General features: G+C 38.1%; 1 protein-coding gene across 1 annotated transcript in view; it reads left to right on the forward strand.

Moving 5' to 3' along the window:
- NRXN1 (neurexin 1) overlaps positions 1-25252 on the forward strand; it is a 1230870-nt gene that overhangs the window by 472466 nt on the left and 733152 nt on the right. The window lies entirely within an intron of this gene.

A 25252-nucleotide genomic window follows, 5' to 3' on the forward strand; every position in this document is an offset into this window, starting at 1 on the left:
AATAAATCGGAATGATAAAATAAACTTTGTTCCTATATTTTTACCATGTTCTGAAGGAAGTAAAGATGTTTCATTTGTGAGTTAACTTGATGTTTGCCTGAGTGAAGCTTTCAGGCTAAAAGATATCAAGAATTTCATCCCTCATTCTCAGCTGTCATTGTTGATTGTAACTTTTGATAGGATTAGAACTTGTTGGGGTATGAGAAGAAAAAAATTAGGAATGTCCTTGGGTTTTGACTTGTATGAATATTTTTCCATAAAAGCTTCCTGTTTTCATTCAGGTACAACCCAATTTCTTTTGGCTGCTAGAACCAGAAGTTCCTTTTGCATTACATGGCTGTAGTTTAATGGTACAGACCTATAAAATATAAAATTTAATAACTTTGAATTTATTATTGATTAGCCATAGATGTTGCTGGTAAGCAGTGATGTGCTTTCATTTATTTTAAAGAAAATATTCTAATCAAACTCATTTCAGGTAAGCATCAGTGAAAAAGTATCAGTGCTTAAATTATCCTGACCTGTTTTCCATTTATATAAATATACTGGGTATTGCATTGCCTAATATGTGAATGTGTATATAAGAAGTATTTGTGCTTTGTGGTGGTAGGGATCGATTGTCTCTCAGAAAAGACCTTTTAATTTTTACAAATATGTAACATGACCTAAGACTGCACTAAGCTCTGTGAGCATAATAAAATCTTAATAGTTATTACTATTGTTATAATAATAGGCATTTTCTGAGCTCTTATTTTGCACCTGATGCAATCCTAAGAGCTTTATAAGGATCTCCACAATATAAGTAGTAATTATCTGCATTTTGGGGGCAAGAAACCTAAGGTTTGGCACAGGTAAGTTTCTTGAGCAAAGGTCTCATGGCTAACAAATTTTAAAGCGTAAATCATGACAGTCTGATTTCAGAGTTTTGTGTACCCTTAGCCACCATAATACACAGTGTCCTAACAGAAATATTTGTTAGAAGATTGTGTAAACCCTCAAGTTTGTTACAAAAAGAAACAATTTTCAGAAATGTAATATAGACTGTGAGGAATGAGATATTCAATTGTGTGGTACCCTTATACCCATTTGAATATGAATGAGAGTGAATGAATGGGGATCTAGTAGACAAGGAAGACCCAGAGAAGGTCAGGATGTGAGCATCTTGAGGGATAATTATGATTTGTTGATGCTGGAGATGGAGAACGCACTTCAGGCTAGGGAGAAGCATGGTGAAAACATACTTAGATTTCACAATATGATGCCTGGATCTTTCTTTTGGAGATGGGAGTTGGGGTGGGGGCAGAATATAACCCTAACCATCTACATCATTCCATCATTTTTACTGTGATCTCTCCAACCTACCATTAGCCTCTGTGGTAAGTTAGTCTTGCTAATGACTGGGAAAAAGAAAGGAAACTGAAATCTAACTAAAGAGCCCTTCCTGGTATCCTGTAAAAACATGAGAATTTCTGCAGTGATCACCCAAATTCAACTGTGCCTCATCATCTTCTGACATTTCAGTTTGGGCCAGGCAACTTCCTGTGTGTATGAGTCTTCAATGGATTGCCTTAATCTAAAATTAGTTTCAAATTGAACTATATCTCACGTTAATATCTTTGTGTTAATGAGTAGTTGATACACTTTACAACTCATCTCGTTTCTTAATTATAGTCGATCTACAATTTTATATTAGTTTCAAGTACAACATAGTGATCAGTATTTTTTTGCAGATTATACTCCATTATTGTTATTTTAGTCACTGAATCAACTCTTCTGTGACCCCATGGACTGTAGCCCACCAGGCTTCTCTGTCCATGGGATTTCCCAGGCAAGAATACTGGAGTGGGTTGCCATTTTTTTTTTTTCTCCAGGGGATCTTCCCAACCCAGGGATTGAACCTGAGCCTCCTGCATGTCTTCTGCTTGGCAAGTGGATTCCTTACCACTGGGCAACCTAGGAGGCCCCATTCTCCATTATCGGTTATTACAAAATAATGGCTATAATGCCCCGTGCTATATCCTTGTTGCTTATGAATTTTGCACTTATCTTTTTAATTAGTCTTTAACCACAAAAACCGAGTCAAGTGGTTTTCTGTGCGACTTCGTCTACTGAGTCCAAACAATGAGGATTCACTCATGTTACTGTTTCTGTAGGTCTAGGATAGATATCAGCCTTACTGATAGGGTACTTCCTACATCTCTTCCTCTACAGACCAAGATATGTGTTTGGAGCAAGTCCTGCCAGTGTTTTATTAATGTGTAATCACTTATACTTTATTTCCTCCTGACACACTAGTATGGAAGGATATGGGCATGATCAGCTCATAGCACACTTTGCTTGGTCAGATTTTAGATGGTTCCTAGTCTCCATCCAAGTCTAAGTATCTGTTTAGAATGCTCTGTTCTTCCTACTACTGAGATGAAATTGTGACAGAGTATCATAGGCTTTGAGCTACATCACCTTATCTCAGATAGGTGAGCTTTGTAGAGTTGCTGATAAGAGAGAAACACCCACATTCATTCTCACCCCATCTCTTTTAAGCCCATATGAGCCTTCCTTAACTCTGTCATGGGCTTTCTGCCCTGTAGAATGTTATGTAAAACCTTAATTATGATTTTTGTATGGCTCATAACATTTTTATTTTCAGTCTAGTATGTGATCCCCCTTAGGATAACCAGTTCTGGAGGAGACACTAATAATACCATGTCTGAAATCATAGAAGAAATTTTGGAGTGTTGAAACAGGAAGTCACTTTCCAAGTCCAGCCTCCTTATCTTGAAATGGGGAAATAGACCTAGAGGTTATTGACCTCAAAATAATGAAGGGGTAACAGGATTAGAATACAGAATATTGTCAGATAAAACATACTACTTGTATCACTGGTTCTGTTTTGTTATGAATAGTGGCACTCAAGATCTCAAGATACAAAACTAGAGATGGCCTACCACTCTCACTAATTCACATCTCTATTCCTGGAAAATTAAAGTAAAAAAAAAATTACTTTGCAACAACCCATAATCTAGTGTTTATTAGAAGTAGCTAGAAGTTAGGGCTTTACCTATATGGCATTCGATAATGCTTTTTTGAAATGAGACTCAGTTTGCATGGAGAGCAGCCAACTTCATTAAGAAATTTGTTTTTTAGTGATTAACAAATTTTAAAATAAATTATTTCAACATAATTTGGCAAAATATAACCTGAACTACATATATTGCTTTGTTCAAACCAAGAAGGAGCTTTGAATAGCCAAGAATTTATAAGAGGATCAAAGTAGTTTTAAAAAAATATTTGTATTTTCATCATAAATCGAAAAGACTTGGGAGAAACGTTTGAGGTCACTGAAAACTACTTTCAAGAATATAAATTTGAGGAGTTAGAATAAGAATTATAAATAATAAATTACCCGTATACCAGCCCACATCTATGAAATTCCTGGAGGGTGATAGATCTGTGAAAATACACTTTAAAAAAAAAATCTGATTTTTATCAAAGCAATACTAATCATGCTTAGGCTGAAGCATTGTTTATATTCTTTGCATTCTTTATGCTATTGACTAAAACCTGAAATATATGTTGCTTAAAAAGATCATTTAAAATTAAATTTAGTTTTTCCAGCAGCCAGTTTTTGAGTGATTGCTCTAACAGTAGAGAGATTCAGAAGATGCCGTGGAAAGTTAAATCATGGTGTCTAGGTGAGACGGAGTCTATTTGAGGACATCTATAGTCCTGCCCATTCACCTTAGACTCCTAAGAAAGCTCTGTGTGTGTGTGTGTGTGTGTGTGTGTGTAGAAGTCTCACCGTTGATTCGTAAGGTGCTCATTAGAGGTTTTTGTTCATTTGTGTTTTAATACTCCAAGATGGTGGAAAATGCACTAACATGTGCTTCTACTACAGCGTTTTCACCATGAGGGCTTCTGCAATAAATAACTTACAAGGAAGGCTCATGCTGCTCCTTATTAATCTTGCCTCAGAATCTCCTTCTGCTATTATGCATTTCTTAGTCTCTTTGTGCCTTCATAATGCTTTGAAACACCTATTTCCCTCCTGCAGAGTGAAAATGACTCAACATAGTTTGTTAGTAGGGAAATGAAGTCAACGAGGAGAGAAAGGATTGTGTTCAGTAAAATGACTTGGAATGCTTTATTTGAAGTTTGTTTTTAGCTATGTGTCCTTGCTGAAGGTCTTAATATACATTGTGTGAGTGGAGACATTGCCTGAGTAAGAAAATGTAGAATGCTACCACTGACAGTTGCTTGGGATAAGCCTAAGAAAGATTCTAAAAAAATAAATAAATAATTGAAATGCTAGGGGGAATCAAATCCCTACTGAAAATTTCATCAACCTAATTAGATCAGTGCAGCCTTTAATTACACTGAGAAACTTTTCACAGTAAAAATTTAGAAGAGGCTGTGAGGTGGATGAAGTTCAGAAAATATCCTCTTATGCAAGCATTTTCATCCACTGTGAAAAAAACAGTTAATACCGCATGTGATCAGCATGGTCCCCTCTGCCATTTGCAGTGGCATTGCTGTGGGTCATACAATGTACCAGTATCATTGCTGGGAAAAAGGTGCAATGGTTCCTTCACGCAAATACCTCTTAACTCCTATCCTTCTGGGAGGGCAACAGGACTTTAGAAGATTGTGAAGGCTTCTCAGTTTATCTTCTATGATACAACCACCTCATCAAATGTGGGTTCTGTGGTATCCTGTTCTTATTTCCTCATGACTCAGAGAGTAGAGTGCGTATCATTTACATGTAAGAACAAAAATCCATGGCATACTTATTTTCATTTTAAGTAATCTTTCCAAGTTTGAAGTAGAAGTCTGACCTGTTGGAGAAATTTGACATCAGTGAAGACTTTGGAGGGTAAAGAGATCTTCGTTGATCATCATGCAACTTGGGTAAAGGGAGGATTCTTATGTGAGAGGACTTCCTCATAGGAGATCCAAAGTCATGATTAAACATAGTTCTCCCAGGTTTCAATTTCCTCCAGACTCTTCCTTCTTGGGGTCCCTGATCCCTGAGATAGTTTCTGCCTTTCCTCTCCCATTACACTGTCACAGTCTATATATCGGTGGGTATTTTTACAGTGTAGTTATGTTAACCTTTCTGCATGCCTCATTCATTCTTTTCAAAAGAGAACTGTCTTTGCATTTCCATCTCACTTCTTCCTAGCCATTTTCCATACATATCCATGTATTTTTACTCACGGTATAATTATATAACTAAGGATACTAAATTCTACTTTATGTTTTTCAGAATGTCCTCAGTGTAACTATTTTGGGAGATATTTTACTAATGCCATCCAAATAAGAGACTGTATGAAAATACAAAGGAATTCCTGTAACAGAAGTCACCCTCTGTCTCGGTGCTGTATTCCTAGAGGCAGGGTTGTGGTTTAGTGACTTGTAAGAGAGCTTCGTTTAGCCTTCGCTGCAGAGAAGGCACATTGACTTACAGCATTGGGCTAAATTTCTAGTCTAGAAAGAAAATAAATTTTCTCCATCTGATTTAAAATACAGAGGATGGCAGTTTGCTTTTTAAACTTTAACAAGAAAGCAAGATGGAGTATGTGAGAATGTCAAAGAATTTGACAAATCCTTATGTACCATTAACCTGATTTATTATAAGCCCTGACTAATTTCTTTCAGATCGTGGAATTAATGAAATGTGTTTCAAGTCTTCTGCTGTAATAAATTGTCAGCACTAGAATGCAAACAGAGGTCAATTACCCTTGCCTCCTTTCATGTTTAAGATAGCAGACCAACAGCTTCTTTTAAGTCAGACAACCCCCTTTCCTATTTAAGGATGTCATTTCAAGAACTCCTGTGAGGTAATAGTAATAATAATAATATCCTCATTATACAAATGAGGACTCTGAGATCTTAGCAGAACACATGTCTCTGAGTGGTGAGGTTGAACCATGACCTTGATTTTCCATCCCTGAGTTGAGTACTTTTCCTAGTTAGAGCACATTGCCTGAATGTGCTCATCCGAACGACTCCAGTAATATAAACTCTGTGGTCCCTAGTTGTGGGTAGGGTTATACTAGGCATTATACACAGGGATATTAAAAGAGCTATTATAAAAGGGCAAGAGAGTTGGTATATTCCAGAACAGTAATAATAATAATAATAATATACTAAGTATTTTCTATTTTTCATGTAATATCTACAGCATCCACTGAGTTACCCCATTTTACTGAGGGCATCAGCAACATAGCAAACATAATAATTTATTCCTAAACAATAAAAGGATGAAACTCTGAAACAACTTGATATTCAGTACTTGAAACATAGTGGCCAGGGAGGAAAAAAATATATATATGTAGACTTACAGCATTTTATCTTTGGTGCTACTTTTATTATTAAATTGCCTAGAGCAGTGCACTGTCATTTTTCCCTTGTTTTATATGTTCAAAAGTAACTCTCCGAACATGATAAAAGTATAGTAATACCATTTGTATTTGACAAATGAGGACATGGAGACAAGCCAAGTTCGGTAACTGACCTAGGAAAAAACAGTTACTAAGTAGCAGGCCCAAGACCTAAACCTTAACTAATCTGACCACAGAATCCTCTCCTTTGCTACTCTATGTTGCTTTCTTTACACATAATGTAATTTCACTTATCTTTCCTCATTCTCAGTCTTTTCATTAAGGTATAATTAAATGGAATGAACTTTATAGCAATCTTGAGGCCAAAGAAAACACAGCCTAGCTTCCTAGGATGTTGCAGAAGGAGATGTCTAAGTGGGAGGAGAAAGAGCAGGAGATATTTATTTCTTGAATGCTCAGTTATAGGTGAGCTTCCTGGGGGACTTTTCCTCTCACAGTTTTAACTGGTATTAGGATGTCACCTCTGTAAAAGTCTTCTCTACTCTGTAAGTCTGCATATTCTTCTTCCTCTGTGGATGTAAATAAGGCAATAATGCTTGTCATCAATTTCTGAACTCTGTAGCCAACCATTTGAACAGGGATGCACAAAAAATACATTTGGAAGTACTTTCTAGATTTCTATAAAGTATTGGCTTCATAGATTGTCGAGAGTAAATTTGCTTCTGTGCCTTGTAGCCTTGGGGACAGGGAAATAAGCAATTGGGGCAGAAACCAGGCATTTTGCCATAGACAGTCCTCTTTGAGATTGGATTCAGGGGGTCCCATCTGCTCAGGTCCCTGAGGAAGTGGAACTCAGCTCTTTAGTCTCCAAGCATCTGGTGAGTCCTTGTCTGGAATTCAGTAACCTCCCTTCCAGGGGACCCACAGAATTTTTATTTTCCATCATTTTCAGCAGATGCCCCATAGCCTGGAACTATATCAGCAGTTGGCATAATGCATTGTAGTGCTTTCAGATATCAAGCTAGCAAAACATGGTTGGGTAGGAGGTTCGATGACATTTTAATTCAGAGGAATTGATGCATTTTATAGACTATGACATTTTTCTAGCCCAGCAGAAAGCAATAATGAATAATGTCTAAAACTAAACATTTCCTCTTAATTTCAGCACCTACTGCAGTACCCTGTTTAAATTGTTCTGTTCACTTATGCATGTGTGCATTCAGTGAATCAACATTACCCAATACCTACTGGGTGCTAGGCTCTGTAGTAGATACCGGGAACATACCGATAAATAAGACAACATGCTTAGAAATCTGGAAGAAGAGCCTGACAAAGAAACAGAAAATTACATTACAGGTACCTTCGTTGAGGCAGTGGAAATTGCTCTAAAGTACAGTGAAAGCTGTTATTAATTCAGCCAGAGGTGATTGGTAATACTTTCAAAGAGAAGGTGACAAAGTAATCTGGATTATCCTCTCTGTCTCTCTTTGCTCAGCTCTATAATGGGCATGATATTGTATGAGATTAAAGCACAATGAATTAGCTCTGCTCTCAGAATTAGAAAAGAATAGAAAAGATAAAATGATATGAAGGATTAAAAAACACATTAGAAAAGAAAAGCTCCATAGAAATGCAAGCTTGTACTTTGCTAAGTATGAACCATATTTTAAAAATCTAATATCCATCCAAAACAAAGGGAATATTTTAGTCTTCATCTTAATTTTTATTATGAGATGATTTACTCTTCACTTAGTTCTTTGGATCAAGTGCTATGTTTGGAAGAAAATTATTCCTGTACATGGTAATTGGTCTTTTTTTTTTTTTTTCCAGGAGATTCATCACTATTGAAACACATTTAAAACTAATTACTTTAAAGTGAAAATAATTTTGTTATCATTTGAAGCATGTGATTTTTAAATAATAGGAAAATGAGATTTTTTTTATCTTTGTTGAGTATTCTGCACACAGACAAATTGGTGATTCTGAGTGTTCAGTTTAGTTCTATATACATGATATGACTATCTACTAGGTATCTGGGTCTGTGTGAAGTGCCAGGATATGATAATTAGGTTGACATAGGTTATCCAATCAAAATCATGATGAATGAATTGTCCATCAAACATTTATATTTTTCTGAAACTAAGTTTCTAAATTTGAGTCAAGTGGGATGATAGTAACCAGTTATAGATTGTTATTCCATTAAATTAGTTATGACAAATTACATTAGAATCAGACAGACCTGGGTTCAAGCCCTGGCTCCCTAGACTTGGTAGTTGTGTAACTTGAGAATAGTAATTTAATATTTTTGGCTTCCTTTTTCCTTTACTCTAAAGGATTAAGTGAATGTATGTAATTGAAGGACTCAGCATAGTACCCATTACACTGGACTATTTCAATAAATGATGAGTGTTAACTATGCTTATATTGCAGATAGGAATGGACCAATACATATATATTTTGTGGACATGTGACCTATGTAGTCACACAGGGCCCCCACATACAGAAGGACCCTGCACTTGGTTTAATATCTTCCTCTTGCCATTTGAAATTCTTAGTAACTTTGAACAAGGGACCCTTCATTTTTATTTTTGCACTGGGCCCTGTAAAATATGAGAATTGTCTGGGTTTCAGACACGTATATGAGATTTTGCACATATTATCTCATTTTAAAAATTATTTCATTTAACTCTCCCAACAGCTCTGTGAGGAAATTGACTTCAATGCCACAAATTATTTATAACATCATCAAGGCCACAATACTCATCTGTAAAAGAATTCAGAAGAAACACTGTTTATTGACTCTAGCCAATGTGTTTTCCTCTTTTGTTCTCCTAAATTATAATAGCCAGCAGCAGCAGCAGAAATTAGTAAAGATGACTGAGAAACTCATCATTTTTTAGAAAAAAAATGGTATATTTTTCATAACTGGAGATAGTCCAATTTTATGGTTTAAATGCAGTTGTGTTTTTTACTTTTTAAGGATTTTATCATTATCATCAGATTTCACATTACAGTATTTTTCAAGCACAATCACTGTATTCTTTGCCTACACTCACCATCTGTAGACAAAACAGTCTCATATGTAAGACTTCAGTGTTTGCTTGCAAGAGTAAATTGACCTTTTTGTTAACATTTTCTTCTCTAAGATTGCCATCCATCCTTCATGAACATTACCTTCAGCTATTGTTTAATAATTTTTTGATTTATCCTGGATTAATCAAAACATTTATATAAAATTACATAGAATTTATATAGAACAATTTCTAAACAATGGCATTGCAACTAGGAAATAAACCCAGCAGCAATTCTTAGCCCATTTAAGGATTTACTCTTCAAGGTATGGCCTGTGAACAAGCAGCATCAATATCACCTAGGGGCTTGTTAGATGAAAAACCTCAGGCTCCTCCCCAGATCTACTAAATCAAAATCTACATTTTAGTAAGATACCCGGGTGATTTCATATGCAAATTAAACTTTGAAAATCACTCGTCTGGAGCACCTCAGCCCCTTTATTTTATTGACATCATTGACTGTGTGCACCCACTAAGTCTCTTCAGTCATATCTGACTCTGTGCAATCCCATGAACTGTAGCCCGCCAGGTTCCTTTATCCATGGGATTCTCTAGGCAAGAATACCAGAGTGAGTTACCGTGCCAGGGGATCTTCCCGACCCAGGGATCAAATCCATGTCTGGCAGGGAGGTTCTTTACCATTAGCTCCCCCTGGGAACTCCCATCATTGACTGCATGATGCACAATTATGCTCTGATTGGCATTAAACATGGCTAGAATGAACCTCAATTGCAACTATGATCTGCATTTTAAACATATTAAATATAAAACAGTATACAATTAAGTAGCTTAGAAATGACCCTGAGGCTTACACCCAGAGCCTCAGCATCTCAGAATGACAAGACCCTAGGAAAACACTCCTAGGCTCACTTCTCCTATACTTCCTGCTTGGGCTCAGCCTTTTGCAGGAGATGGACATCAGGATCTTTGTGTCAGATTACACCAAGGGCAGATAAACCACCAGGATCCCTTCAGGGCTAACCTCCCAACATTCTAAATTTAGTGGCAAATATAGCCTTGGGATCAGTTGTATTTACTATCCAAGCAATAAGCTTTTGCTTCTGAAATAGTTGGAACTACGCCCATGACCATTAAAGTAAAATACCTGTGTGTTTTAATAACAATTTTAAACTAGGTCTCCTAACCTTTATTTGATTTTGAGTACTGCTTTCATAGCAAAATTTGTTCCTTTCCAAAAGTGCTGAAAATCACTATGTGCAGGTCTACTTGGGTTAATTATTATTTTTGCATGGTAATATTTTTATGCTGAATTTTCCATGTACACTTTTCACATTTTTTTAGGCCATGGTTTATTGAGGGTTATTTTTACTTTACTACAATTTGCTAACTTAAACAGATTTCTATGTATTTATTTACATTGTAACAACTTTGTAACATAATGGATTATGCCCTAAAGGAAATAAACTCTTCCTTGGGTATAAATTAAACAGTTGGGGGATTTGAGGCATTAAGGAACCATTTAGGGAAATACTGCTTTTGCAATATGAATTTGAGTAAGAGCCCCCTAGAGGAAGGTATGTTCAAACTACCACACCATTGCATTTATCTCACATGCTAGCAAAGTAATGCTCAAAATTCTCCAAGCTAAGCTTCAGCAGTACATGAACCGAGAACTTCCAGATGTTCAAGTTGGATTTAGAAAACCCAGAGGAACCAGAAATCAAATTGCCAACATCTGTTGGATCATAGAAAAAAAAACAGAGAATTCCAGAAGAACATCTACTTCTTCTTCATTGACTATGCCAAAGCCTTTGACTGTGTGGATCACAATAAACTGTGGAAAATTCTTCAAGAGATGGGAATACCAGACCCCCTTACCTGCCTCCTAAGAAACCTATATGCAGTTCAAGAAGCAACATTTAGAACCAGATGTGGAATGGTGGACTGGTTCCAAATTGGAAAAGTAGTACATCAAGGCAGTATATTGACACCCTGCTTATTTAACTTATATATATAGTGTACATCATGCGAAATGCTGGGCTGGATGAAGCACAAGCTGGAATCAAGATTGCCGGAAGAAATATCAATAACCTCAGATATGCAGATGACACCACCCTTATGGCAGAAAGCAAAGAGGAACTAAAGAGCCTCTTGATGAGGGTGATAGAGGAGAGTGAAAAAGCTGGCTTAAAAGTCAACATTCAGAAAATGAAGATCATGGCTTTTGGTCCCATCACTTAGTGGCAAATAGATGGGGAAACAATGGAAGCAGTGACAGACTTTATTTTCTTGGGCTCCAAAATAAATGGGCACAGTGACTGCAGCCATGAAATTAAAAGACACTTGCTCCTTGAAAGAAAAGCTATGACCAACCTAGACAACATATTAAAAAGCAGAAACATTACTTTGCTGACAAAGCTGTCTAGTCAAACCTATGATTTTTCCAGTAGTCATGTATGGAAGTGAGAGTTGGACCATAAAAAAGCTGAGTGCCAAAGAATTAGTGCTTTTGAGCTGTGGTGTTGGAGAACACTCTAAAGAGTCCCTTGGACTGCAAGGAGATCAACCAATCAGTCCTAAAGGAAATCAGTTCTGAATACTCATTGGAAGGACTGATGCTGAAGCAGAAGCTCCAAAACTTTGGCCACCTAATGTGAAGAACTGACTCATTGGAAAAGACCCTGATGAGGGGAAAGGCAGGAGGAGGGGGGATGACAGAGGATGAGATGGTTGGATGGCATCACCAACTCGATGGACATGAGTCTGAGTGAGCTTCTGGAGTTGGTGATAGAGAAGCCTGGCGTGATGCAGTCCATGGGGTCATGAAGAGTCGCACATGATTGAGCAACCCTACTGACCCTACTAAAGGAAAGTAAGGAGTATGACACCACTCTAAACTAAAGGACACTCAGCCCAAAATTTTCTTGGTGATTAAGTGAACAGATATGGCTTTAAGTGACATTAATGGGAAAACCATTAATCCCAAGAAGAGTGTGAAGTGTGTGCTTATGCAATGCTTATAGAAAAAATAACTTTGAAGTGAGCTGGCTGCATACTCTGCGGTCAGAAAAGAAAGTATCACAGACCTCCTCAAAATTTCTTAAGGAGACCAGAATTTTATGGCACTTTAAATCCTCCCCTACTATCTTCCTCTAAACTCAGTGTGTAATTAGAGGCTATTTTTTCTTGAAAATGCATTAAAACTAAATCTCTCTGGCTTTATTAGATTATAATAACACTGAAAATACTTCCACTTAGTTTCATCCCCCATTCAAGGAAATGCAGCCTTTTTTCACTTCATAGAACTTTACTTGCACTTTTAATACAATTCCTTCTTTCTCTCTTGAAAATACACATAACACAGGGAGTATTAATAATTAAATTTGAAGTGGAATATCCAGAAGTGAAGTTTAAGTAATAGGAAATATTTTTACATTCGTGCTTGTTTTGCTTTAAATATTGTAGTTATACGTATGATAATTGAGTAACAATCCTTTAAAATGTCTGTATTTATTCACCAAGCCCTCAGTGAGAACCAGCTGTGTCTCTAGCACTGAGTAGATGCTGGGTTTACAAATATGAATGATTTGCATCACCTTGTCTGGATTCTGAAGACACACAACCATAAAAATCAATTTCAGTGCTATAATTTGATAACAGCAACAAAATGTATCAAGTGACCTCCATGAAATGAGCCTGTGCAAGATGCCAAGTGAAGATAAAAAAGAGAGAGAAAGAGAATAAGATGTGGTACAGTTGAAAGAAACACTTAAGTAGTTAGGTCACCTTATTCTGCTTTTCTGCCTCATCCTGAGCTCATCTCTATCGTAGTATTGCTACTATAATTGTATTGGTGTTCCATCATCTAGGGTTTCTCAAGAATGTTAAGCCCTAATGCTATAAGACATCCATTGTTATGTAATAGTGCTAGTTATGGATCATCATTGGGAGAATTGAGAAAACAGTTACTCAGCTAATTTTCTATGTTCTGTGGTTCAGATGACTTTTCTAGTTGAGAAAAGCTGCTGCTGCTGCTAAGTCGCTTCAGTCATGTCCGACTCTGTGCGACCCCATAGACGGCAGCCCACCAGGCTCCCCTGTCCCTGGGATTCTCCAGGCAAGAACACTGGAATGGGTTGCCATTAGGGGCCGACTGTTCTGCTCGTTTGTTGGCAAGGATTATGACTTTCTTAGTGCTATAGCCTGTGGCATAGTTGGTGTTCTATAACCCTTTAGTTGATTCATTATAATTACACTCAAGTGAGATCATTTCTACAACAAAGGTTTCTACTGCATTCTATGGCAACATGATGTAGAGAGGGGCATCAAGAAATGTCAGAAAAACAGACTTTCCCAGGGAGATACTATTTGCATTTAGCTTTCAAAGAAAAAGAATATATCTGCAAGTGAGTAGGATGTGAGATACAAAGTTTGAGACAGAGAATTTGGAGAAATGGCATGGTTGTAAAAGAATACACAAACATGTAGGGAATGTCTAGGGTCCATCAGTGTGACTCAGGAAAGGATACATGGAACACTGGTGCTGGATATAAATTAGAGGAAATAATGCTGAAAATGGATAAAATCATGACAGGATGTGACTGCTCCAGTGGTTGCGACTTTTGTGTATTAAGAATCACCTGAAAATTTACTATGCTGCAGATCCTGGTCCCCACAACTTTTCATTCATTTAACAAACATTTAAGGTAATAAAGATGCAAGGTGCAAGGACTTTTTAAAAAAATTAATTTATTTTTATTGAAGGATAATTGCTTTATAGAATTTTGCTGTTAGGGGGGAAAACTGGACAACTGCATGTAAAAGAATATTAGAATACTTCCTAATACCATACACAAAGATAAACTCAAAATGGATTAAAGACCTAAATGTAAGACCAGAAACTATAAAACTCTTAGAGTTTTATAGAACACTCAATGATATAAATCAAAGCTGATGCAAGGACTTTAACAAAGACTGCTATGTGTTATAGAGTGCTATGGATACTTCTTGAAAAGTCTGTGGTTGGGCCAGGATTTAATACAAAGGATGAAAAGACGCTAAGGCTCCAGTTGAAAACAAAGAGAAAACTGAAACAGATCGAGAGAGATGTTCAAGATCAGTCTTAAGCAAGAGAAGAACAGAGAGGAGCAAACAATCCAGAGGGCCCTTGAAGGTAGAATCAAGGTGACTTGATGAGTTTGGGAGACGAAAGTAAAAAAATACCAACACAAGACACATCTATATATTTCTATACAAACAAAGCTATCAAACCAGCTATTTTTCTTCAGATCAGGGCTCAAAGGAGTAGAGAACTAGAGCCATGGGAAGCATGAAGAAGTAAGAAAACCGGCTTTCCAGATGCACTTTTTGATCCTTTGGACAACACAGGTCTGAAAGCTGGCCAAGACATGGGAAGTGTAACCCAATGCAATTCACTTAACCTCTCTGAAAGTGAAAGTGAAGTCGCTCAGTCGTGTCCGACTCTTTGCGACCCCATGGACTGTAACCTGTCAGGCATCTCCATCCATGGGATTTTCCAGGCAAGAGTGCTGGAGTGGATTGCCATTCAGCCTCTCTGAGCACCAGGGTTTTCATCTGTTAAGAGAGGGGATTGCACTCGTCTCACACACTAGCAAATTAATGCTCAAAATTCTCCAAGACAGGCTTCAACATTACGTGAACCATGAACTTCCAGATGTTCAAGCAGGATTTAGAAAACCCAGAGGAACCTGAAATCAAATTGCCAACATCTGTTGGATCACCAGAAAAGCAAGAGTTCCAGAAAAACATCTACTTCTCTATTGACTATGCCAAAGCCTTTGTGTGGATCACAACAAACTGTGGAACATCTTAAAGAGATGGGAATATCAGACTACCTGACCTGCCTCCTGAGAAATCTGTATGCAGGTCAGAAAGCAACAGTTAGAACTGGACATAGAACAACAGACTGGTTCCAAATTGGTAAAGGAGTACGTCAAGGCAGTATATTGTCACCCTGCTTATTTAACTTATATACGGAGTACATCATGCAAAATGCCAGACTGGATGAAGCACAAGCTGTAATCAAGATTGCTGGGAGAAATATCAATAATATCAATAATATCTCAGATACGCAGATGACACCACCCTATGGCTGAAAGTGAAGAACAACTAAAGAGCCTCTTGATGAAAGTGAAAGAGGAGAGTGAAAAAGTTGGCTTAAAACAACATTCAGAAAACTAAGATCATGGCATCTGATCCCATCACTTCATGGCAAATAGAGGGGGAAACAATGGAAACGGTGAGAGATTTTATTTTGGGGGCTCCAAAATCACTACAAATGGTGACTGCAGCCATGAAATTAAAAGATGCTTGCTCCTTGAAAGAAAAGTTATGACCAACCTAGACAGTTTGTTAAAAATAAAAGACATTACTTTGCCAACAAAGGTCTGTCTAGTCTAATCATGTACAGACGTTAGAGTTGGACTATAAAGAAAGCTGAGCACCAAAGAATTCATGGTTTTGAACTGTTGTGTTGGAGAAGACTCTTGAGAGTCCCTTGGACTGCAAGGAGATCCAACCAGTCCATCCTAAAGGAAATTAGTCCTGGCTGTTCATTGGAAGGACTGATGCTGAAGCTGAAACTCCAATACTTTGGCCACCTGATGTAAAGAACTGACTCATTGGAAAAGACCCTGATGCTGGAAAAGATTGAAGGCAGGAGAAGGGGACGACAGAGGATGAGATGGTTGGATGGCATCACTGACTCAATGGACATGAGTTTGAGTAAATTCCAGGAGTTAGTGATGAACAGGGAGGCCTAGCATGCTGCAGTCCATAGGGTTGCAAAGAGTCAGCCAGGACTGAGCAACTGAACTGAACTGAACTGAAATGAGGGGATTAAACTTTGTATACTTTGAGGTCCCTTTACAATAAGGTTTAAGTTCTGAGGTAAAATCCTTCTTGTGGCCTTGGTAACAAACGCAGATAAGCATTTTTCTCACAAAGCTATCTGAAAGTCCTATTCTCAAAAGTCCTCTAGCCAAAAGGGTTCTAACAGATCACTCAGAGTGACCTTCATTATCTTCAAAAGATAAGAAAAGATAAGATTTTTCTTCCACTACCTCCTCCCTGATCAAAACCAAACAGAACAAAACAGCAAACACAATACTCCTAAATCTAAGACAAAATGTGGATTGAAAAAGATTCCTATCTGCCTGCTTAGTTATTATTTGTTCTCTCTTCCCACCTTTCCCTTAAGGAAAGTTTGGCAAAGCCTCCAGAATCAGATGATCAAAAGCAGCACAAATTTAAGACTCTTTCTCTGCCCAAGCCCTTGAAGCCTTTCTGAGGCAGCCACCTGCTTTGATGCTGAGAAGCCAGCATTCTCATTAAGTTTTACGGTTTTCAATCAAACAGGCTTCATCACTGTAAACCCGTAGCTGGTCCCACAGTCCAGTCATAGGGCAAATGATCAAAACACTCTGTGTTTTAAAAAATTCAAAACACTGGATGTACTTCCACTGCTATATACCTCCTTGTGTTCTAGTAAAGGTAGGTCGATGGGCTCTGCATGCCATTGCCCTGTAGTTATTTTTAAATGACAGTTTGAGTCTAGGAGGGGGATGATGCTTGTGAACAGGTAAGAGATCTCTGCCAGAGAATTGCTTTTAAGAATGGTATTATTAGGGATCAGCTTCAAGGAAAGTTTTATCCTGGAATTTTTTAACGTGGAGCAGGCAGATAATAGAGAGAGGCAAACTATATTTCCTGTTCTTTGAAGGAATAATACTCATACCAATCCATCCCTCCTGGTCCTAGGGCTGAAATGCATTAAAGAAGAGAAATCAAAGAGGAGCTATCTCTGCAGTTGGTACTATGATCACACGTGCTAAGCAGTGAGTAAGTGTGGGAGGATGTGCAAGTGCCAGTAGAAGAGATGGATGAGTTCAGAAAATGCTCTCTTCTGCTTTGGGTTATTATGGTCTGCTTTCTTCTTTGCCAGAATCCATGCACCCTTTCATTCTATTAAGAATAGTAAGTGTACCTGAACCCCCAAATTCTTTTATTAGGAGGGAAGGAAATGAGGAAAGGAAAGGAAGAGAAAGAGACTGAGAGAGGGAAAGAAAACATTTTTGATTATCCTCTTAATGGGAAAAATAATGTATACAAAATTCAAAAATAAGAGAAACTAGAAGAAGGTAAAAGATGATTGAAAGGAGAAAATTCTGAGTGGTGACAAGATGTTTCAAGAAATACATAATAAGAATATAAATATAGGTGTATCTATTGAGCTTAAAGGGGAAAAAAATTATCAGACATGATTTTATCTATCTTTCAGTGGAATTTTCCAGGATGCCAAACCTGGTCTGAGAAAGAAGTAGGTGGGGAGATATTTACTCCCACTCTCCGGAATTTGTTATTATTATTTTAGTTTTGATCCTGAGATCCCATATCCAGTGTAGTGCATATGTGGTAGTCTGTATTTTCTGGGCTACCTAGTTGACGGATTTCCCAAATCTGTATGAAATACATTGGAATCCATTAAACTGCAGCCATTCAGATTCCCAGCCTTTTCCATCTGACTATACAGTTTTAAAGAAAAAGCAAAGATTGTATCATTTTATCCTATTCAAGGGCTTCCCTGGTGACTCATATAGTAAGGAATCTGCCTACAATGCGGGAGACCTGGGTTCAGTCCCCAGGTTGGGAAGATCCCCTGGAGGAGGGCATGGCAACCCACTCCAGTATTCTTAGCTGGAGATTCCCCATGGGCAAAGGAGCCTGGCGGGCTACAGTCCATGGGGTCGCAAAGAGTCGGACACAACTGAGCAACTAAGCACAGCAAAGCACAGCCTCCTATTCACAGTGAAGGGAGAATACAAGAGGCATGTTTTAGCCTCACTATTAACCATTGGTAGTAGAGCTCAGTAAAGAAATAGGTCTTATGATTCTTATCACAGACTCTTTCACATTATAGCTCTTTCCACAAGCTTCCATGTTATATTTGATTCCTTCCCTAACTTTGTGGAACCAGTGAGCATTGCAGATATCAAAAATGTCATAGTTCTGTTTGATAACACCTGGTTTGTGTCTGACTAACCAGTGAGAAAGAGTTGCCTCAGAGCACAGAAGGAGCTAAGCCTTTCTTACATAACAGTACATTTTCATGGTATTTAAATACACTCTAATCTATAATGTGCATGGCAGACCTGGCAGACTCCTAACTAAATTGAAGTGGTTTTTAAATCCTCCAGGTCAAAACTATATAAACTTATGAAAGTCTACTTAAGACAGGTGTTAATGCACAATAAAATTATGATTTCTTTTTTAAATATGTGGCTTAATTTGAAATCTTAGGCTCTTCCCTCTACTCTTCCTATTTCTTAAGCACTTTCCAAGATGATCATTTTGGACCTTTTTGAACAACTGACTTTCTTAGAATTGCATTGCAGAAGTCAAGGGCATGATTTCCGAGAGTTAATCTCATAATCACTTGAGTTAACTCAAGCCTTTGACACAGTACTATGTCTAACCCCATTCATCAGAATTTCTGTTGTTCCAGTAGCATCCTAAAACCCATGTGTCTAGCATGTATTTCAAACCTAATTATTACACTATTTGAAGGACAGATCCAAGAGTTTAATTATCAAATGCCTAAGCATATTTGATCCTTGCAACACTCTGGTTTACCTATAATTTCTTTATTAGGTAGTTGTATTATTCTATGAACATCAAATGTTAACATCAGAAGAAAAGATAGCAGTGTATATCATAGTGGTTAGAAAAACAAACAAGCAAGAATGCTTAATTACACAAGTAAGGAAACTAAGGTATACTTCAATTAAGTGACTCTCCCTGTTGTTATCCTTGTTATTTGCAAAGATGTCTCTAATAAGTTGGGTATCCTTGATGTACCCAATAAAATCTTCAGTTTAATGAAACAATGCTGCTGCTTCTGCTAAGTCGCTTCAGTCGTGTCTGACTCTGTGTAACCTCATAGACGGCAGCTCACCGGGCTCCCCCATCCCTGGGATTCTCCAGGCAAGAACACTGGAGTGGGTTGCCATTTCCTTTTCCAATACATGAAAGTGAAAAGGGAAAGTGAAGTCACTCAGTCGTGTCTGACTCTTCGCGACCCCATGGACAGTAGCCCACCAGGCTCCTCCGTCCATGGGATTTTCCAGGCAAGAGTACTGGAGTGGGGTGCCATTTGTCTATATAAGCAACCACATCACTCAATATTTTTTTCACCTAATTTTCATTTAGGTAAACTTAGAATCTGAAAAGGCATTTTCCCATTGTCAGTTTTTTAAATGTCACAGTCTTTCATGTCATTTTCCTCTGTTCTTATTCTTACCAGAAGTTTAATGATCACACGATTCTACAAGTGTCTTTCAAATTAATCTTGAGTTTCTAGTCTCTCATCATCTAGTAGAAAAAAGAGCTGTTGGAGAAAGGCCACAGTTCACCTATTCCTCTAGAAACTTTACTTCTAAGTAGAGTTGTGAGCTTTTGCAGGGCCCATAAAACATGTCTTTCACCTTTATTACTGTCCCTTGTCACAGAGAGCAAATCTTTGTATTTCCACTTAGAAATTTTATTTCCCCACTTATTTTTGGTCTCCAATCATAACCACACTTTTCAGTTATACCATATCTATCACTGCAAGGATGTGACTCTAATTAAGTAATATAATTCTAATTAAGCAATTATATTTTGTGTGTTCTTATCATTTTCATAAAACAAATTGTTCGCTTCAGGATCTTTTTTTTTTTTAAGCTTTTCAACAACCTGCTGTATTTGAGCAGTTCTTTCTTCTTGTTTTTGAGTCAGGTACCTCTCTTCTAATTATTATTTCTGTTCCTCATTTAATCAAAAACTCTGTCTAAGCAATTTACCATATTAATTTCTCATGTAAGCAGTCAATCTGCTTTCCTCCATTTGGTTTTACATTCCCCAATTTCTGATATGCCTTCCTGCTCCCCTTCAATTAGGTTTATAGTTATTGAGATGACTAAAATCCACTCCACCAACTGACAAAACAATTATTCACCCTTTCCACCCTGTTTAAAATGCATTAAATTTCTATCCACAACTGGAATTATAATGCACTTTCTAGCTTCTTATAGAAAACATCAAACCGTTTCTGATGATTTCCTTTTCATCAAGTGCAACTGCTTCAACCCCAATTAGCAGAACAGATTTCTCAATCATATATTCCCTCTTCTGATGAAGAAATTATAACTTGGTTTCTAGGATGTTGACTCATACAACTTTCACTGGAGCATGTTTGCTCAGAAACACTTTTCTTTCTCATTTCTCCTTATCTTAAAATTCTTATTTTGTGCAGCATCCACTCCCTCATGTTTTTTGGAAAAGCATCACCAAGTGTGTTTTCTTTATTAGACCATAATTTTTAAGTCAAGGGTGCATATATATATATATATATATATATATATATATATATATATATATATATATATATTTCACTTAGTATTGTGGGAGCATTCACAAGCTTTTCCTGAAATAACTTACCATCAAACTGAGAAGTCAGATTTCCAAAAGCAAATATATTTATTTCTTCAGTATTTAATGATCACTTTCTAAAGGCTCATTTTATTTGGAGCCATTTGATTTATCATTTTTTATAAGGTCTGAATCCTGCCTCTTAGCTTATAATCTAAGAGTAAGATGGTTATTTTATGGGCGTTGGGGACTTGGCTTTGGTCTGACTGTGCAAGTAAGTCACATTCTGTCCCTCTGTTTTCTCATCACCTCATTCATAAAATAGAGATAAAAGTATTTATCTCATGTGATATCTGTGAGGTTTAAGTGAGATACTTCATGTACTTTGGGGAAAGTTAAGAGATTAAAGCTGATAAGCATGAATATGGCTGGCACTGAGATATTTTACAGGTACTATTTAATTTTCATAATATACAAGTAGAGTGATCATTATTCTCTGTGATATTTGTTTGTTTGTTTGTTTCCTAAGGAGATGGCTCAGGAAAGCTAAGTGATTTGCCTGAGACTTCACTTATTAATATATTGATCACAGTTTCAAACTCATTCACTCTGAATCTAAAACTCATTTAAGGGCACAGCAAGCAGGGGGAGTATTGGATAAAGGTGGAAAAAAAAGTTTTGTTTTAAACTCATTCATTTGTTTGTTCAACCAATTGACATGGAGATGGTATTGACACTTTGGAAATGGATATGCTCATTGGGAAAGGTGATTAGAGGATACAGGAGGCGACTCATTCATTTTTTTACTCACAAAACATGTGCTGAACACTGAGCTGTGTTCCAGGTATGCTCTGGCTGCTGGGCAGCAAAGGAGAAAAGCTATATTCTTCCTGAAAAATCCGCAGAGAGGTTCCTCCACTGTTGTGGAAAGCAGGGCGGGTACTAAAGAGAAAGATCAGGAGCCGCTCACGCAGAGTGGGTATTGTAGATGTGGGAACATACATGCCTGTTGGAGAGGGTAAGGATGGAGAGAGAAAGAGAATGGAACCTTGAGAAGTATCCATGTTAAGAAATAAGAACAGGGAGACAAGACAGGGAAGAGAAGTCAGAAGGAGAGGGATGTAACCCAGAATCTAGGGCAGGACCTAGTAACAGGTAAGGTCTCAGGAAGGGGCAGCTTTGGAGGGGACAGCTTCTGAGGGGGCCTTATGGCTGGGGCTGCTGCTGCTGCTAAGTCACTTCAGTCGTGTCCGACTCTGTGCGACCCCATAGACAGCAGCCCACCAGGCTCTGCCGTCCCTGGGATTCTCCAGCCAAGAACACTGGAGTGGGTTGCCATTTCCTTCTCCATTGCATGAAAGTGAAAAGTGAAAGTGAAGTTACTCAGTCGCGTCCGACTTGTAGCGACCCCATGGACTGCAGCCCACCCGGCTCCCCCATCCATGGGATTTTCTAGGCAAGAGTACTGGAGTGGCTTGCCATTGCCTTCTCCATATGGCTGGGGAGGAAGAGGTAAATCATTTGGAAGTAGACTCTCTGGCTGCTGCAGCAGGTCAGAGACAAAGCCTGCTGACACGTCAGTCAAATGTTTAAGGGACTGCGACACAGCCAGAGGACTGTTCCTATCTGGGGCAGCTAGAACAAAGACCCAGATCAAGCCTTAGAGCAGAGCCAAGACCCTCTCCAAGGCAGGCCCCTCCATCTGGCTTCGCTCGTTAAGAACCAAGTCTTAGGGAATTTTCGATAGGCCCCTGTAAAGACCTGAGGAGCAATCCAACAGGACCTTTTCCCCAGACAGACTAGGAAAATCCCTCCTGCAGTGTTCTGTCCAGGGCAGGGCCTTTGGAGGCTTCCAAACCAGATGGGCAGAGAGCCCTTCCTCCCAGGGAGAACCAGCTAAGTTCACCATCTGTTCCATCAGATACAAATTTTTTCTCTTTGTAATTTTGACCTGGCCAAGCCAACTTCCAAGGTTGCAATGATATTGTTGTGAATTACATACACAACATTCCTGTCTGGGCACAGTGGAAGCGTGGAGGGAGTCAAGGATCTGGAGTTAGACAAATCTTCACTCCAGCCTTAAGTCCAGCACTGCTGATGAACTGGGCAGCCTCTTTGCATGTGACTTTTTTGTGTAATGAGAGAGGATAACAAAGGGTTATTTTGACAATCTAAAGCAGTATATATCAACCCAGAAGCACAAAGAAGGGGGTGTTCCCCCAAATAGGAGCATTTCTGTATGGCACATATTGTGAATAACAGTAGCGATTATTTAAAAAATATGAGAGATCTGAGAAAGTACAAGGATCTGAAAAAAGGAGGCAGCTCTGTAAGAGCAGTGGTCCCAAGAACTCAGACTGTAAGAGGTTAAGGAAAAAGTAGATAGTGAAGAAATAGAAGCAGTCTTTTTTTTTTTTTTTTTTTTAAAGTTGGCAATGAGCAGAAGGAGAGATAGATTATTTGGACCATTGATGGAAGAAGTCTAAGGCTGAAGGGAAGTTTCTAACTCCTGATCATAACTGTGAAATCAAAACAAATGTGAAAATCAGTTCTAATCTAGCTGGGAATAAATATGCTTTTGGAAAGTTAGTTTTCTTATAGGAAACCACTATAAGAGTTTTAGGGGGACATTAGGAGAGAGAAATTGAAAATGCTGGCAAGATAATAGCTTCTATAGCATGTTGTTTATTCTTATTTTATAGCTTTTATTTATTTTGCATTGTTTCAGCTCTTGGGCCTCATTTTATTCATGCCTTAGCAAGCTGGAGGGGAACTATTAAGGAACACAGTTAAGAACAGCAATGGAAATTAAAATGATGTTGGACTCTAAGCCCTCACTTGAAAAAATAGCTGGCTGCCTCTCCCCTCAGGTCCTCCCTCCCTATGGCAGGATTCCAAGTGATGTGCATTCTCCAAGGCAGCCTATCCAATCATCCTGGGACCACCCTGGTCCATTAATCTTACACTTGTCTGTCAAGGAAAACTATTCATACTCACAGTCTCAAATGCTGACCCCTGATACCCTTGCTAAGGTACTTCCTTATCTTGGAACAGGGCTGGGGATGAGGAGTTGGGGAAGAGTAGGGTGAGGTGCATTATTTTCTTACTCTGGTCCATAAATCATAGTCAAAAAAATTGGAACATGCCCTACTCCCTGCAAAAAATAAATAAGAAAAAAAAATTCCTTCCTGCTTTCAAAACTTAACATATTTTCTCTGAAATCAGATCACAGTCTAAGAAAATGTTCTTCTTGGTTGGGTGCCATAAACTCAATGCACTAGGGTCTCACCATCATTTCCAAAGTTGATTTTATTCCAGATGGCTACTAAGACCTCATAAAAGTACTCACTCAATGCTCAATCTTCCCAGCATATCAGAATTTTTAACTTGGATGTGCAAATTGAGCCCCAATTAGGTGCTTTGTTATTGTTTTTGTTGGTTCCTTCTGAGCAGAATTCTTCTCTTTTACAGTAGAGAAACCCTCCTTGCTCTTGAAGAGTGGCTTAGACATAGGCACAAACTACAGGTTGGCTGGATAAATGAACACATTGATTGTATATAGAACATTCCCTAAACAGTATAAGAGTCTTCTCTAACATTGAGATAGGATGGAATGAAGAAGGGAGATGAGGACCCTATAGTTAAAGATGAAGAAAAGGGAACATGTGAAACTGCCAGATTTAGCACCCTTTTTTAAGAATTCAATTGGTGCTAGACGGAATGGAATCGAAGACCAAAACAGAAGCATAAATAATTGCTTCAATGATTAAGTAGCATTCAGTAAATTTATATTATTCCCATGGGTCTTTAGGAAGAAACATTCCTCAGCCCCTCTTCTCCAGCCTCTGCGCTGTCTTAGAAGGTTTTATTTTGTGGCTTAAAGATTTTAGCACAGTACGCATGCCTAATACAGTTATCAGAAGCCCTTTCTCCAAGTTTCATGACCTGGAGCAAATGACTCCCTCAATAGCCCTTCCATACTGATGCCTACAAGTGTTGACAATTGCCAGGTAATTTTGATATGTATTTTGATTTTTTTTAGAAAGAAATTTATAGACATATGAATAAATTTTCAGTTTACATAGGTATGACCTGATCTACCTTGATATGCAGTATGCTAAGTCACTTAAGTCGTGTCTGACTCTTTGTGACTCTATAGACTGTAGCCCACCAGTCTCTTCTGTCCAGGCAGTTGCCGTGCCCTCCTCCAAGGGATCTTCCTAAACCAGGGAAGATACTGCTACCCAAGTGCACGAAGATGTGAGATGACTCACTGCCCTCTTCCTTCTGGGGTGTGCAAACTGTAGTAGGTATCTACGTGCTGGCTTGACAGCTCTCACATTATTAAACCTGTTTATGTACTTCTAGTGTTGTTTGCCCTTGCCCTTGAAAACTGCAAAAATTGACTGCCGGAGTCTCAAATCTGGCTTT

The sequence above is a fragment of the Bos mutus genome, chromosome 11 (genome assembly GCF_027580195.1).
Source record: "Bos mutus isolate GX-2022 chromosome 11, NWIPB_WYAK_1.1, whole genome shotgun sequence".
NCBI classification, from domain to species: domain Eukaryota; kingdom Metazoa; phylum Chordata; class Mammalia; order Artiodactyla; family Bovidae; genus Bos; species Bos mutus.